The sequence below is a fragment of the Aquarana catesbeiana genome, linkage group LG10 (genome assembly GCF_042186555.1).
Source record: "Aquarana catesbeiana isolate 2022-GZ linkage group LG10, ASM4218655v1, whole genome shotgun sequence".
In the NCBI taxonomy this organism is placed as follows: domain Eukaryota; kingdom Metazoa; phylum Chordata; class Amphibia; order Anura; family Ranidae; genus Aquarana; species Aquarana catesbeiana.
In genome coordinates, this window is record NC_133333.1 from 178,017,407 (window position 1) to 178,029,294 (window position 11,888).

Consider the following 11,888-nt stretch of genomic DNA (forward strand, 5'->3'; position numbering starts at 1 on the left):
CGTCACCGGTAAGTCTAACTAAGGTTTTTTTTTTTTTTTTTTTCCTTTCAGCCCCCAGGCTGAATGAAGAAAAATTATGTGTACCCAGTTTTACTCTTGGAATTCAGGGAACGGAGGAACCATGAGGAAAGCGGTTGCCTGGTCAGTCATCCAATCTTACAGCAGATAACAATGGTTATGAGTGCTCTCACCAAAGGATGGAAAAAAAACACCAACTACTGGTGAAAATTACAAAAGTACCAACCCTAAAGCCCACCTGAAAAAGCAGGGTATGATGAGTGAGCAGCATCCACACAAAGAAAATCAGGAATGAGGTATATTGAACCATATACTAGTGACACCAAAATCAGATGGATGAGTAGGACTCCTTCCAACCAAACAGCGGTTGTGTTTCTGAGGTTGATGGACAATACTGTTAATCTGCCTAACCACTTACCCAGTTCATGATCATTGGAATCATTCAGGCTCCCCCTGTCAGGGCAGCATCCACTGCTGAGATATGAGTGATTGAACCTTAGTCAGACTACCATGAAAACTTGCCTAATGCAGGGACAGAAAAGTGGAAAGATGCGTAAAGGTCTTCTGAAAAAGGCTGCAGTTCAGTCTCAGAAGTATGTATCCCTTGATGGTTAGCTCCTATGAAAGCATCCAGAATAGCACTAACCCCTATAGGTGGCCCAGTATGTTCTGCCTTTATGGAGAAAGGGGAGCTAGTTAGGAAGCTAGTCCTGAGGGTCTCTGCCACATCCCAAAACCTAATATGAAGAGAGAAAGATGCCCCAAAAGGGATAATATAGGCAGAAAACCAACACAGGATCAAAGTATGGTGAATACAAAAATAGATAAATATATAAATTTTATTCAGTATACAAAAATAGCACAAAAATAACAAATGACATTCCTAAAAACATTAGATAGCAAATGACGAACAGGAGTATTGCACAATACTACACGCTACAGCAAAAAACACTTCTGAAAACTGAGAGACAGAGACCAAAAGTGGTTGCATTAGACTCAACATGTTTTGGAGAGCATAAAAAGATAAATTTGCTTTCATGACACTATATTTCCTTTGACATTGTCCAGAAAGACAGACATATGAAGCATGTATCATTTACAAAGATACTCACAATAAATGCATGTTCCTCTGCAATGACAGTGACAAAATACAGAGCAATATTGAAGATGGATGAGATCCCACATCCAAAAGTCCACTAGGTTGAATTGTCAAATTGGAGTAGCCCAGGTGGGATTAACTTTTTACTGCCCACTTGGGTGTAAAATGGGTGGGACATGCGTCAGATCATAACTTGGAGAGACAGGTGAGCTGGACCCCGAGAGAATGGAGCGGTAAGTCAGGGCTCACAGGAACCGCCAATAAAATAAGGAGGGTGCGAATCTAGCAAGTAACAAAAATACATACATGTCATCAGTATATGTGTATATTCCTGCCAGATAAAAATATAGTATAGGTGCAGAAATCGGAGGACAACAAGATTTATTAACCGATAGTACCAAGAACAGGAGTGAATATGTCATTTCAATGTAGATGGTAAAATACCAAACCACATGGTAATAGGTAAGAAACAAAAAAACAAAAGGGAAAGAAAAGGGAGAGACATAGAGCAAAAGAAAAAGGAGAGAAGAAAAGAAAGGGAAAAGGAAAGAAAAACAGAGTGTTTGTTTCTACCTCTGGATAGACTGGCCTCTCATGTTCCTGCAGGAATGGTATTCAACTGGGCTGTGTAGCGGTGCTCAGCTGCGCTTTACCTGAATTTAAATAGCTCCCAAAGTGGGGGTGGTGGTATGGCAGCAGCCAATCGACTGAGTGTTGACCAAATATGGGCCATGGATGAAGTATGGCTTAGCAATTGCACAGGTATCTGTGCAATTACTACACCTGTGTGTGGAATACCCTCCAGTTGCGGCTCCTTGACCATCCCGGCATCAGACGGTGCGATGATGTCAGACACAGGCTGCTGAAGGGCGGCAACTGAGGGCAAGAATGGTGGAAAGCACCAGTGCGCAAGAGCGAAGCAAAGAAGGCTCCGTGCATGCGCCTATTCACCGCTAAACTGCCTCCACCCCTAGAGAAACAGGGAGTGGAGCCCCCCCCCCCCCGTGCCAAGGAGCACCGGCGAACCACACCATCAGCACAGGGCACTCAGGACATCTGAAAAAATCAGAACTAAAAGATGTTCCAGATCTGTCCCAGGATGCATATCAACCCCTTGATAAAGAATGTATATAGCAAATATATGTAAAAATGACATTTATGAAAAAAAGAAAAAAGTTTTTTCTGGAAAATATATTAGATACATAATTTATATATGGTCAAAATAACAACTGGGTATGAACTAGCAAGTCATGGAATCATCATCTGTACATATTAATAATACTTTATTCAAACAAAAAAAGATTATATTACCGCTTATATACATTTTTGGTAATCTGCGTTTATATTCCCATGTCCTGCAAACTGAAAATTGATTGACCGCTTATGTACATTTTTGGTAAATCTGTTTCTCATCGCTGTCTCAACTACATCTGTAGCCATGCTCGCATTATTTCAGTGTTTATTTTGCTATTAAGTCTTACCTAAATTATGGGCTCCCTTATCTTTACAATTTTGGCTTCTTGGTCCTCCTGCAATTTTGATTGTGATGTGAAGGTTTTGCTCAGCTAGCTGTTATATCACCTCCTAATTGATTAATTGCCAGATTCCATCCACACCCAACACAGTATATAACAAAGCTTTCTTTACGGGGGAACATACAGGGGGCCGCACATACAGGGGGTTCTTCCAAAGAAGTGGGGTTCTTTAAATAAGTGGCACTTCTGCTCTTGCACTTCAGCAATTTGCACAAAGCAAACCATAGCAGACTGCAGGTGACCTCATTTTCATATTATCTCACCTTCTCTTCACAATTGCAGCCTCTCTCCTCAAGCTCTCTGTCTGCAACAAACTCACTGCTGTTCATGACCTCTTTGTCACTAATTCTTTTAATCTACTTGCTCTCACCTAAACCTGGCTCCATGGATATGACACCCCTTCTCCTGCTTCCCTATCCCAGGGTGGCCTTCACTGGAATCACTCCCCTAGGCCTAATGGACGCAAGGGAGGTGGAGTGGGATTCCTCCTATCCCCCCAGAGCACTTTCCAGGTTATTCACCCTCCTCCCACTTTTTCCCTCTCATCATTCGAAGCCCACTGTATACGTCTATTCTCTCCTACTTCCCTAAGAATTGCTGTGATCCACCGGCCCCCTGGACCATTATCAACTTTCCTTGATGAGTTTTCTGCCTGGCTAACCTACTTTCTCTCTTCGGAAATTCCCACAATCCTTCTCAGTGATTTCAACATCACTGCTAATACAAACACTCCTGCTACTTCTAAACTTCTTAGTCTAACCTCTTCATTTGACCTGAAGCAATGGGTACAGGCTTCTACTCACTCTGATGACAACACCCTTGACCTTGTATTCTCCTACCTATGCACTCCATGCAACTTCTCAAACAATCCTTTTCCTCTCTCCGACCATCACCTTATTGGTTTCTCTCTCCCCCTGTCTTCCACCACCTTTCCCTCCAATCGCCTAACCATCACCTGTAGAAACTTTAGCAACTTCAACTCCTCTCTCCTCTATTCTGCTACTGACCACCTCTATGACAAAATCTCTCCCCTGTCCTGCCCCAACCAAGCCACGTCCATCTACAATAAATCCCTGTCCTCCACCCTGGACAAGCTCGCTCCCCTCACTACACGCAGAATCAGGCCTCGACCCCTACAACCCTGGCAAACAGATGACACTAAAATTCTCAAAAAACGTAGTCGCGCTCTTGAGCGTCTGTGGCACAAGACTAAGTCTCTCAAAGACTTCAACCAATACAAATCTGCCCTCCAAATATATTATTCTTTCCTCCACACTGCCAAGCAAACCTATTTTACAGCTCTTATTAACACCTTCTCATCCAACCCCCATAAACTCTTCTGTACCTTCAACTCTCTACTTTGTCCTCTACCGCCTCCACCCACTGACTCACTCACTGCCCAGGAAGTCGCTAATCACTTCAAAAACAAGATTGGTACAATCCGCGATGAAATCTCCACTCTACAGGTGTCTCCCCCAGCTAAGACCCCATGTCAACAGGTACAACTGACACTCCCCCTATTCAAATCTGCTACTACAGAAGAAGTTGCTAAACTCCTTTCTATCGCCCACCACTTGTCCAACGAATCAAATTCAAAATACTAACAATAAGTTTCAAAGCCATCCACAACTCTGCCCCCAGCTACATCACTAACCTAGGCTCAAAATACCAACCTAATCGCCATCTCCGTTCCTCCCAAGACCTCCTGCTCTCTAGCTCCCTCATCACCTCCTCCCATATCTGCCTCCAGGACTTCTCCCGAACCTCGCCCATCCTCTGGAATTCCCTACCCCAATCTGTCAGACTGTCTCCAAATTTATCCACTTTTAGGCGATCCCTGAAAACTTTCCTCTTCAGAGAAGCCTATCCTGCCTCCATCTAACAACTGCACTATTTTCTCCATTAGCTCATCCCCCACAGCTATTACCCCTTTGTATAACTTGACCCTCCCTCCTAGATTGTAAGCTCTAACGAGCAGGGCCCTCTGATTCCTCCTGTATTGAATTGTATTGTACTTGTACTGTCTGCTCTAATGTTGTAAAGCGCTGCGTAAACTGTTGGCGCTTTATAAATCCTGTATAATAATAATAATAATTATATTAGCATCTGCAAAAAAGAGGAACAGGCATGCTTATTGATATAACAAGAGCTGTAAATGCAATACATACTAATAACAGCCATATTAAGCATGTAAAGTAGGCGACAAGGATAGATGGATTAATGACAAGGTGATTAAACCAAAGCAAAACAAAAAAATCAAAAATAAATAATAAAGGATAGGGAATATTCTTAAAAATGCAAGACAATATTCTTCTTCTTGCATTTTTATCCTTTATTATTTATTTTTGATTTTTTGTTTTGCTTTGGTTTAGTCACCTTGTCATTAATCCATCTATCCTTGTCGCCTACTTTACATGCTTAATATGGCTGTTATTAGTATGTATTGCATTTACAGCTCTTGTTATATCAATAAGCATGCCTGTTCCTCTTTTTTGCAGATGCTAATATAATCTTTTTTTTGTTTGAATAAAATATTATTAATATGTACAGATGAGGATTCCATGTCTTGCTAGTTCATACCCAGTTGTTATTTTGACCATATATAATTATGTATCTAATATATTTTCCTGAAAAAACTTTTTTCTTTTTTTCATAGATGTCATTTTTACATATATTTGCTATATACATTCTTTATCAAGGGGTTGATATGCATCCTTGGACAGATCTAGAACATCTTTTAGTTCAGATTTTTTCAGATGTCCTGAGTGCCCTGTGCTGATGGTGTGGTTCTGCGGCGCTCCCTGGCACGGGGGGGCCTCCATCCCCTGTTCCTCTAGGGGTGGAGGCAGTTTAGCGGCGAATAGGTGCATGCGCAGAGCCTTCTGTGCTTCGCGCCTGCGCTTTGGTGCTTTTCTCCATTCTTGCCATCAGTTGCCGCCCTTCCTCCGTGCCAGCGGTCTGCGTCGGCGTCATCGCGCTGTGTGACGCCGCGACGGCCGAGGAGCCGCAATTGGAGGGTATTCCACACACAGGTGTGGTAATTGCACAGATACCTGTGCGATCAATAAGCCTAATTTCTAAACCACACTTCATCCATGGCCTGTATTTGGTCAACACTCAGTCGATTGGCTGCTGCCATACCACCACCCCCACTTTGGGAGCTATTTAAATTCAGGTAAGTGCAGCTGAGCACTGCTACACAGCACAGGTGAATACCATTCCTGCAGGAACATGAGAGGCCAGCCTATTCAGAGGTAGAAACAAACACTCTGTTTTTCTTTCCTTTTTCCCTTTCTTTTCTTCTCTCCTTTTTCTTTTGCTCTATGTTTCTCCCTTTTCTTTCCCCTGTTCCTTTTTGTTTCTTACCTATTACCATGTGGTTTGGTATTTTACCATCTACATTGAAATGACATTCACTCCTATTCTTGGTACTGTTAATAAATCTTGTCCTCTGATTTCTGCACCTATACTATATTTTCATCTGACAGGAATATACACATATACTGATGACATGTATGTATTTTTGTTACTTGCTAGATTCGCACCCTCCTTATTTTATTGGCAGTTCCTGTGAGCCCTGACTTACCGCTCCATTCTCTCAGGGTCCAGCTCACCTGTCTCTTCAAGTTATGATCTGACGCATGTCCCACCCATTTTACACCCAAGTGGGCAGTAAAAAGTTAATCCCACCTGGGCTACTCCAATTTGACAATTCAACCTAGTGGACTTTTGGATGTGGGATCTCATCTATCTTCAATATTGCTGTGTATCTTGTCACTGTCATTGCAGAGGAACATGCGTTTATTGTGAGCATCTTTGTAAATGATACATGCTTCATATGTCTGTCCTTCTGGACAACGTCAAATTAATTATTATAAGTATGGAATTAATATCCACTATATGCATATATATGTTTTCTTTTCTGTTAGAAACACAACAGCACGCCTTATTTGAACCCCTGAAGAAGGAAATATAGTGTCGTGAAAGCAAATTTATCTTTTTATGCTCTCCGAAACATGTTGGGTCCTAATGCAACCACTTTTGGTCTCTGTCTCTCAGTTTGCAGAAGTGTTTTTTGCTGTAGCGTGTAGTATTGTGCAATACTCCTGTTCTACATTTGCTATCTAATGTTTTTAAGAATGTCATTTGTTATTTTTGTATACTGAATACATTTATAATTTATATATTATAAATATATAATTTATATATTTTTTATCTACTTTTGTATTCACCATACTTTGATCCTGGGTTGGTTTTCTGCCCATATTAGCAGTATGTTCTGCCTTTTGACTGTCTAGGGTAGCACAGGACCATCCACCATCCTGCAGGAAAAGAGAGGCACGAATTCTGACTGAATTCTGACCACTCAATGTGGAGACCACCCATTGAGCGGATCCTTGAGGGTAATGTCTTGTCTCTCTGCAGGCAGAGTTGGTATATTTTGCACTGTCCAGCATAAGGACCAGGTCACTTAAACCATCACATGGAGAGTTCCCAAACCTTTTCAGAGGTGAAGGTCCTGCAGAGCTCAGGAAATATCCAATGGAGATCAGATCAAACTATTGACCCACAGAAGAAGCCCCTGATGAAAAGGGAACTATCTATTTTGGGGAATCAGATAGAAGCCACAAGTATTAGGATAGCCTCTTTAGAGAAGTCCTCTCAGGGTGGGGGGAAGAAACCATACCATTGCTTGCCAGAGAATTGCACAATGCGCCTTGGACATTTTGGTTCAAGGAAACCATTTGAATGTCTTGCCTAGAGTTCAGGCTCCAAAACATAGAGTGGTAGGCTGAAAAGGTCTGAAAGTCCACATGAGAATCAGAAACCATACTAGAATAACATCACCCACGCGCCCCACAAACCCAAAGCGGGATGATGGAAATTTCTGTGACAGATACAGGTGTCGAAGGTCCACAGGGAGTGGACTTCCTTGGCAAAAAGGCCTGAGCTGCAAATCCCTGCTTGTAGGTTACTCAAGGATACCAGTGCTAAACATTTGAGAGCCGTATCCAGCTGAGGTCTGCACACTCCACAAGGGCTATTAGTGCTTCTTGGGCGGTGCATCACCGGGCCTCTATGGCTCAAATCTGCAAGGCCGCAACCTGGTCCTCAGTCCATACATTCACCAGATTTTATCAGGTGGATGTGGGAAGGCATGAGGATATCGCCTTTTGGCGTACTGTGCTGCAGGCAGTGGTACGAGGTCCTCAGGTCTGATTACACCCTACTTTGTGTGGTCCCCTCCCCTCAAATAGCATTGCTCTGGGACACCCCATCAGTAATTACTGAGGCTCTGTGTCCCATGATGTACGAGAAAGAAAATAGGATTTTTATAACAGCTTACCTGTAAAATCCTTTTCTTTTGAGGTACATCACGGGACACAGAGGTCCTGCCCCACTTCTAATACACTTATATGCTACAAAACTGAGGTATCCCCAGGAAGGGGAGGGGTTATATAGGGGGTTGAACTTCCTGTCTAGGGTGTGACCAGTGTCCAATCACCTAGTGATACCCTATAACCCATTAGTAATTACTGAGGCTCTGTGTCCCGTGATGTACCTCAAAAGAAAAGGATTTTACAGGTAAGCTGTTATAAAAATCCTATTTTTCAAAACCAAAAGTAACAATTTTTCATATTTCCTCTCTACAGTATTAAATAAAAATAAAAACCCCATTCTCATAAAAAGAATTGAAGATAGTGGAAGTGTTAAGAAGAGAGTGGGACTAAGTTTTAATGGACATTTAATCAGAATCATTTTCTGAGCTGAAATTGTCAGTATCCGTCTCTGCTTCTGCAGCTACTCTTTTTTGTCCGTCATCACAATTAGGAACTTCTAAAAACTTAAGGTGAACACCCTGTCTTAAAATATTTTATTCATCATGTTAAAATATTCCACAATTTTTTTTCTCTTTTTTCAATTTTTCCAATTTTTGGGAAAAAAACAAAAAAGCCTTCAGGAAAAAAAGCGGGAAAAAAAACTTTTTTTTTTTTTTTTAATTTTTCCGTTTTTTTTTCCGGGCCTTCACATCTCTAGTCTTGTAGCAGAAAGCAACCAGGCCCAGTATAAGACAAGACCTCAAGTATTCACATACCAAGGCAGCGGATGCTGATGAGGGTTTCAGGCAGCTGGAGGTTACCAAGTCATTGTAGTGGCACTGGAATAAAGCCAGAAACCATATGATCCATGGCGTGCTACAGGAACAGCAGTAGGATACTTTTTAGCTGTGGACCCTTTTGTGAATACCAAACAGGCAAATTTTATTCTCAAAGATACTCTGTTCTGCCTTCACAATTTCTCTTTTGAAGGCAACTATTCTCTTCAAATTACCTGCACAGCTATGAGGGCTAATTTGACCCCCAACTACACCAATCCGGTTATGGGCTTCTGGGAGGCTCATCCCATCTGATGTAATAATCCCTTTTCTGCCCTCATCATTTTCTGTGGGCGTTATATAGATTATGTGGTCATTATTTGGGTTGTCCTTGAGTCTAATATTACTGCTTTTGTGTCCTATTGTAACACCAATAAATTTGGGCTCTCATTTACATCTGTATGCGACAACCAATTCCTGGTGTTTTTGGACCTTACTTTGAGTCATGATGGTTATAAAATCTATGCCACCAATTATACTAAACCAACAGCAGGTAATTAATTTCTTTATTTTTGTAACTGTCATCGTCCATGGTGGTTAAAAAACTATGGCTATGGCACAATTACCAGTACCAGAACTCAGTTTTTTGTGGAACATATAATTTTTAAAACAAAAGTTTTTTTGACACAGTTATCCCACCCAATTGGTGGAAGAGGCCTATTCTCTCTATTTGAAAGATGACCTAGCCAAGAAATCCCCACCAGATAGTGTACAATTTTATTACTTAATTTCACTGCCAATAGCAGAAGATGGAGCATATCTTTAAGACGCATTGACCTATCCTACTAGAAGATCCACATTTGATTTCTACCATTACTGAACAACTTAAGATGGCCTATAAAACAGCTCCTAACATCAAGAATAACGTTGCTCCCAGTAAACTTAAATGTAGCACTGATGACCCCACACAACCACTTTCCTTTTTTCTTTCTCTAAAGGGGATGTATCAATGCAAAAAACCTAAATGCATGACCTGTAAGCACATTAGTCATGGCCAAAAACAATTTCAGGTTAAAGGTAAAATGTATGATATAAAAGCATTTTTTAATTGTTTGCCAGAATTTGTGGTGTATTACTTCACGTGTCTGTGTGGCCTGTTCTATTTTGGTCATACCATACGGACACCGAAGAAGCGTGTTGATGAACAAGAAACATAGCATCCCTAGCCATTTCAAAGAACACCACAGTAAGCTTTCTGACAGTTTGAAAGAATGGGTCATTGAAGGCATTCCCAGTACATATTCTACAGCCCAATGGCAGCCAAAAAGTTGTGTCAATGGGAGAATTAATGGATCTATGTTTTAAATACGTTGGCTCCAGTAGGTCTCAATGAGATTAGTTCAGTCTAATGCCCTGTACACATGGTCAGACATTGATCGGACATTCCGACAACAAAATCCATGGATTTTTTCAGACGGACGTTGGCTCAAACTTGTCTTACATACACGCGGTCACACAAAGTTGTCGGAAAATCCGATCGTTCTGAACTCGGTGACATAAAACACGTACGTCGGGACTATAAACGGGGCAGTAGCCAATAGCTTTTGTCTCTTAATTTATTCTGAGCACGCGTGGCACTTTGTGTGTCGGATTTGTATACACACGATCGGAATTTCCGACAACGGATTTTGTTGTCGGAAAATTTTTTAGCAAGCTCTCAAACTTTGTGTGTCGGAAATTCCTATGGAAAATGTGTGATGGAGCCTACACACGGTCGGAATTTCCGACAACAAGGTCCTATCACACATTTTCCATCGGAAAATCCTATCTTGTGTACAGGGCATTAGAGTGCATTAATCAGGTGCTGGGATAGTATTAGGCTGTTTTTACAGGTGTAAATCAATTTCTAATTTTTATGATAATTTTATTATTTATATTTTCCACTTTCCTTATTGACCTACACTTTTAAAGTCCTAGGTTTGATCACTATTCTGAGCAGTTTCTGGTATTATTAAAGTGATATTAACCACTTGCCACCCGCCATATAGCAAAATGACGGCGGCAAAGTGGTTTCAATATTCTGACTGGACGTCATATGACATGATCAGGATATTAAGCCAATGCACGCCCCCGGGGGCGTGCATCACGGCGATCGTTGTTGCGGTGTGTCAGTGTGACACACCGCAACTCCGATCTAGGTAAAGAGTCTCTGACTGAGACTCTTTACCACGTGATCAGCCGTGTCCAATCATGGCTGATCACGATGTAAATAGGAAGAGCCGGTGATCGGCTTTTCCTCACTTGCGTCTGACAAACGCGAGTAGAGGAGAGCCGATCGGCTGCTCTCCTGACAGGGGGAGTCTATGCTGATTGTTTATCAGCACAGCCCCCCTTGGATCCCACCCAGGACCACTAGGGAAGCCGCCCAGGACCACCAGGGAAGCCATCCACACTGGACCACCAGGTATGCCCCCTAGACTCCCAGGGAAATACCAATCTGTGCCCAGGCAGCTGCCAATCAATGCCCAGGCAGCTGCCAATCAGTGCCCACTCCAATGCCTACCACTGCCAGTGCCACCAGGGATGCCTATCAGTGCCGCCTATCAGTGCCCAGCAGTGCCGCCTATCAGTGCCACCCATAAGAACCCATCTTTGCAGCCTTTCAGTGCCCATCGGTAAAAGAGAAAACTTACTTATTTAGAAAATTTTTAACAGAAACAAAAGCAAAACTTTTATTTTTTTCAAAATGTTCGGTCTTTTTTTATTTAGTAAAAAATAAAAACCGCAGAGGTGATCAAATACCACCAAAAGAAAGCTCTATTTGTGGGAACAAAATGATAAAAATTTAGTTTGGGTACAGTGCAGCATGACCGCGCAATTGTCATTCAAACTGCGACAGCGCTGATAGCTGAAAATTGGTCTGGGCAGGAAGGTGTATAAGTGCCCTATATTGAAGTGGTTAAAGGTTCAATTTTTTAAAAAAATTTACATAAAAAACGTCATACTTACCTGCTCTGTGCAATGGTTTTGCACGGAGCAGCCGCGATCCTCCACTTTTTTGGGTCATTCGCCGAGTACCCCCATAGAAAGCGGCTTCCCATTGGAACATATTTCATTCAAAAGTATTCCTTTACCCCAC